A 6729-nucleotide genomic window follows, 5' to 3' on the forward strand; every position below is an offset into this window, starting at 1 on the left:
CCCCACACAACTACCACCCATAGTCCCCCACACTACTACCACCCCCAGCTCCCCACACAACTAGCACCCCAGCCTCCCCACACAACTAGCACCCCAGCCTCCCCACACAACTACCACCCCCAGCCTCCCCACACAACTACCACCCCCAGCCTCCTCACACAACTACCACCCCCAGCCTCCTCACACAACTACCACCCCCAGCCTCCCCACACAACTAGCACCCCAGCCTCCCCACACAACTAGCACCCCCAGCTCCCCACACAACTAGCACCCCCAGATCCCCACACAACTAGCACCCCCAGCTCCCCACACAACTAGCACCCCCAGCTCCCCACACAAATACCACCCCAGCTCCCCCCCCACACAACTACCACCCCCAGCCTCCCCACACAACTAGCACCCCAGCCTCCCCACACAACTACCACCCCCAGCCTCCCCACACAACTACCACCCATAGTCCCCCACACTACTACCACCCCCAGCCCCCCCACACAACTAGCACCCCAGCCTCCCCACACAACTACCACCCCAGCCTCCCCACACAACTACCACCCCCAGCCTCCCCACACAACTACCACCCCCAGCCTCCCCACACAACTACCACCCCCAGCTCCCCACACAACTACCCCCCCCAGCCTCCTCACACAACTACCACCCCCAGCCTCCTCACACAACTACCACCCCCAGCCTCCCCACACAACTAGCACCCCAACCTCCCCACACAACTAGCACCCCCAGCCTCCCCACACAACTAGCACCCCCAGCTCCCCACACAACTAGCACCCCCAGCTCCCCACACAACTAGCACCCCCAGCTCCCCACACAACTAGCACCCCCAGCTCCCCACACAAATACCACCCCCAGCTCCCACACACAACTACCACCCCCAGCCCCCCCACACAACTACCACCACCAGCCCCCCACACAACTACCACCCTCAGCCCACCACACATCTATAACCCCCAGCTCCACCACACAACTACCAGCCCCCCTCACTCAACTACCACCCCCAGCCTCCTCACACAACTAGCACCCCAGCCTCCCCACACAACTAGCACCCCAGCCTCCCCACACAACTAGCACCCCCAGCTCCCCACACAACTAGCACCCCCAGCTCCCTCCCCACACAACTACCAGTCCCCCCCACACACAACTACCACCCCCAGCTCCCACACACTACTACCACCCCCAGCCCCCCCACACAACTACCACCACCAGCCCCCCACACAACTACCACCCTCAGCCCACCACACATCTATAACCCCCAGCTCCACCACACAACTACCAGCCCCCCTCACTCAACTACCACCCCCAGCTCCCCACACAACTACCAGCCCCCCCACACAACTATCACCCCCAGCCCCCCCACACAACTACCACCTCCAGCCCCACACACAACTACCAGCCCCACCCCCACACAACTACCACCCCCAGCTCACCCACACAACTACCACCCCCACACAACTATCACCGCCAGCCCCCCCACAAAACTACAGCCCACCACACATCTATAACCCCCAGCTCCACCACACAACTACCAGCCCCCCTCACTCAACTACCACCCCCAGCCTCCTCACACAACTAGCACCCCAGCCTCCCCACACAACTAGCACCCCAGCCTCCCCACACAACTAGCACCCCCAGCTCCCCACACAACTAGCACCCCCAGCTCCCTCCCCACACAACTACCAGTCCCCCCCACACACAACTACCACCCCCAGCTCCCACACACTACTACCACCCCCAGCCCCCCCACACAACTACCACCACCAGCCCCCCACACAACTACCACCCTCAGCCCACCACACATCTATAACCCCCAGCTCCACCACACAACTACCAGCCCCCCTCACTCAACTACCACCCCCAGCTCCCCACACAACTACCAGCCCCCCCACACAACTATCACCCCCAGCCCCCCCACACAACTACCACCTCCAGCCCCACACACAACTACCAGCCCCACCCCCACACAACTACCACCCCCAGCTCACCCACACAACTACCACCCCCACACAACTATCACCGCCAGCCCCCCCACAAAACTACAGCTCCCCACCCAACATCGCTATTAAAAAAATAAATATATACATTTATATTAGGGATGGGCGATATGGCCATATACTAATTACAATAAAATCTTGTTTTTTTTTTTTTTTAATTTGGACGATTCTTGAATTTTTATAAAAAATTTTTGCTAAATAAACAGAATTTTTCTCCCTGCAGCGTCAGATACTATATTAATGACGTTTGAGATAACAACTGTATTGCTTCCCAGTTTAACAGTGCTCCCCCTGTGACTGGGGCAGACTGGAAGTGACTGAGGGGGAGCTGGGGGTGACTGGGGCAGGAGTGCACATAACCCTCCTCCTCTTACCCCGGCACACACACAGGTCCCCGGTCTCTGGAGGAGGTAGCAAGGACTGCAGGTTAGGGCAATCCTGCTGTACAGCTCCAGGACCCACAGCGACACTATCACCCTGCTGTCTCCTCCAGAGACCGGGGACCTGTGTGTTTGGCTGGGAGGGGAGCGGGACGCTGTGTATAAGGGGCGGGGGCAGGTCAGTAGCTGCTGGATGCTGCCCGCGCCGCATCTCTCCGCAGACTCGGGTCATGCTGGAAGTAGTAGTTATACACATACATGCTGGGAGTAGTTGGTATACAAATACAGGTTGGAGGTAGTAGTTATACACATACAGGCTAGGGGTAGTAGGTATACACATACATGCTGGGAGTAGTAGTTATACACATACATGCTGGGAGTAGTAGTTATACACATACATGCTGGGAGTAGTAGTTATACACATACAGGCTGGGGGTAGTAGTTATACACATACATGCTAGGAGTAGTAGTTATACACAAACAGGCCGGGGGTAGCAGTTATACATATACAGGATGTCAGGGCATGCTGGGGGTAGTAGTTATACACATACAGGCTGGGAGTAGTAGTTATACACATACATGCTAGGAGTAGTAGTTATACACAAACAGGCTGGGGGTAGCAGTTATACATATACAGGATGTCAGGGCATGCTGGGGGTAGTAGTTATACACATACAGGCTGGGGGTAGTAGTTATACACATACAGGCTCAACACAATTCAAAATAATGCACCACTATTCACACCGAGAGAAAGGTGTCAGATATAGGGGTCGCCTTTATCCCCTTCACAAATCCATATGCAATAAAGATACTGACACATCCATTTTTGCTTAATCTTTCATATAATCTTCTTTGCAGAAATAATATAATACAAATTCAACATATATCACCCGTGTGAGTAAAGCTTTCATGTGACTTCTACCATCGTGGAGATCTCTGCCGTTCAAGCCAACATGAGGACTTTATCAGCTACCTAGATAGAACGCCAGGACAAGGTCCCATGAAAGCTTTACTCACACGGGTGAAATATGTTGAATTTGTATTATATTATTTCTGCAAAGAAGATTATATGAAAGATTAAGCAAAAATGGATGTGTCAGTATCTTTATTGCATACACATTTTTTTAATTTTCTTGATTTTTTTATTTTTTTTTTACATTTTTTGCTAATGGTGATGGGTGTAGTGGTAGAGGCAGAGTGGATAAGTAACAGTAGAAGCTTAGAAGATGAGGGCTGTAGTAGTAGATTAGTGGAGTAGCAGTAGTGGGTGTAGTAGCAGTTTTGGAAGTAGTAGTATCAGCAGTGGGGGTAATAGTAGCAATACTAGTGGGAGCAGTATTGGAGGTAGTAGTAGAGCAGTTTTTGGGGGTAGTAGTAGAGCAGTATTAGGTGTAGTATTGGAAGTAGTGGAGCAGTATTGGGAGAAGTAGTAGAGCAGTACTGGGAGTAGTAGTGGAGCAGTATTGGAGTAGTAGTAGTAGAGCAGTATCGGGAGTAGGATTGGGGGTAGTAGTGGAGCAGTATTGGGAGTAGTAGTAGAGCATGGATGCAGTACTGACTTGCATCACACATAACTGTATGGAGACATGGAAACATGACAGGTCTTCCAGGAAGATGGCCCCACCGGACTCACAGTGACAGGCACGCTACTCACTCCATAAAGCTGGCATCAGCTCCATGTCTTCGGTGCTCGGAGGAGCCGCTCTACATCTTGTGGGTGCGTGCGGGCTGGCACTAATCTTATAGGTGGATGGGTGGGGGCAGGAGGCGGGTGCGGGCTGGGGGGCAGTTGCTGTGGTCCTCCGGGTGTGGGCTGGGGTGCGATCACATAGGTGGGTGGGTGGTAGTTGCTGCGGTCCTCCGGTTGCGGGCAGGGGCGATCATATAGGTGGGTGGGTGCTTGTATGGGGACAGGCAGCGCCGGCTGCGGTCTTCTGGGTGCAGGTGTGCAGTCCCGCTCTGACCTGCAGGAGGAGCAGCTTGCCTGGAGCGCCACTGCTCCCCTTGCAAGTCGGAGTGCATTTTTTTCTTTTCTTTGAAAATCTAATTAAATTCAAATTTATACACATAGGCTGGGGGGTAGTAGTTATACACATACAGGATGTCAGGACATGCTGGGAGTAGTAGTTATACACATACAGGATGTCAGGACATGCTGGGAGTAGTAGTTATACACATACAGGATGTCAGGGCATGCTGGGAGTAGTAGTTATACACAAATTCTGGGGGTAGTAGTTATACATATACAGGATGTCAGGGCGTGTTGGAGTAGTAGTTATACACATACAGTGAGTCCAAGAAGTATTTGATCCCTTGCTGATTTTCTTTGTTTGCCCACTAATAAAGACACTATCCTTCAGCACTTTTAATGGTAGATATATTCTAACATGGAGAGACAGAATATCAAGAAAAAAATCCAGAATATAATTTTAAAGAATATATTTTAATTAATTTGTATTTCAATGAGGAAAATAAGTATTTGATCCCTCTTGCCAAACACACTCAATACTTAGTGGCAAAGCCTTTGTTTGCAAGCACAGCGGTGAGACGTTTGTTGTAGTTAAGTTTAGCACACACACCAGGGGGAATTTTGGCCCACTCTTCTTTGCAGATTCTCTCTAAATCATGAAGGTTGGTGGGCTGTCGCTTGGCAACTCTGACCTTCAGCTCCCTCCATAGATTTTCGATCGGATTGAGGTCTGGCGACTGGCTGGGCCACTCCATGACCTTAATGTGATTTTTCTTGAGCCAATCCTTTGTTGCCTTTGCTGTATGTTTAGGAACGTTATCATGTTGGAAGACCCAACCACGGCCCATTTTCAGAACCCTGGCAGAGGGGAGGAGGTTGTCCCTCAGGATTGTGCGGTACATGGCTCCATCCATCTTCCCAGTGATGCGGTGAAGGAGCCCTGTACCCTTGGCAGAGAAACACCCCCAAAACATTATGCTTCCACCTCCATGCTTGATGGTGGGCATAGTGTTCTTGGGGGTCATAGGCAGCATTTTTCTTCCTCCACACATGGCGGGTGGAGTTGAGGCCAAAAAGTTCAATTTTGGTCTCATCTGACCACAAAACCTTCTCCCAATAACTTGGTTAATCTTTCAAATGATCATTGGCATACTTGAGGCGCGCCTCCACATGTGCTCTCTTCAGCAGGGGTACCTTTCAGGCACTGCAGGATGTGAATCCATTGTTGCGCAAAGTGTTGCCAATTGTTTCCTTGCAAACTGTGGTCCCAGCTGCCTTCAGGTCATTTGCTAACTCCTGCCGAGTGGTTGCAGGACGATTTCTGACTGTTCTCAGCATCATTGCCACCCCACAAGGCGAAATCTTCTTTGGAGCACCGGGCCGAGGTCTGTTGATTGTCATGTTATACTCTTTAAACTTTCTGATAATTGCACCAAAGGTTGTTACTTTCACATCCGACACCTTACTAATCTTTTTGTAGCCCATTCCAGCTTTGTGAAGGTCAACAATTCTGACTCTGAGGTCCTGTGACAGCTCTTTGGTTTTACCCATGTTGGAGACTTGAAATCTGTGTGATCTGTCTGATTCTGTGGACAGTTGTTTTTCACACAAGTGATTAGTGAGAACAGGTGGCTTCAGGTCAGGTAACAAGTTGATTGGGAGTGTCTAACTGGTCTGTAAAAGCCAGAACTGCTAATGAATACTAAGGGATCAACTACTTATTTCACTCCATGAAATACAAATCAATTAATATATATTCATAGATTTATTTTCTGGATTTTCTTTTTAATATTCTGTCTCTCCATGTAAGAATACATCTACCATTAAAAGTATAGAATGATCATGTCTTTATTAGTGGGCAAACAAAGAAAATCAGCAAGGGATCAAATACTTCTTGGACTCACTGTACATGCTGGGAGTACTAGTTATACACACATGCTGGGGGTAGTAGTTATACACAAATTCTGGGGGTAGTAGTTATACATATACAGGATGTCAGGGCTTGCTTGGAGTAGTAGTTATACACATACATGCTGGGAGTACTAGTTATACACACATGCTGGGGGTAGTAGTTATACACATACAGGATGTCAGGGCATGCTGGGAGTAGTAGTTATACACAGGCTGTCGGCATGCTGGGAGCTGTAGTTTGTCAGTAGCTGGCCAGTCACGTGTGGGCTGGTGTGGTGACACTTCCCCAGCACTTCTTGTGTCCATTCTCTATCAGATAAGGAAGAGTAATGCGGTCCCAGCTATAATAGAATCGCGGGAAGTCAGTGTACGGGGACAGCGGGTTGTTGGACGGCAGAGGGCGCCCTGCTCTCAGTCTCGCTCCTCTCTGGATCTCCTGACCTCATCCACCTGGTGCGGGTGCAGG

The sequence above is a fragment of the Dendropsophus ebraccatus genome, chromosome 10, assembly GCF_027789765.1.
Source record: "Dendropsophus ebraccatus isolate aDenEbr1 chromosome 10, aDenEbr1.pat, whole genome shotgun sequence".
NCBI lineage: Eukaryota > Metazoa > Chordata > Amphibia > Anura > Hylidae > Dendropsophus > Dendropsophus ebraccatus.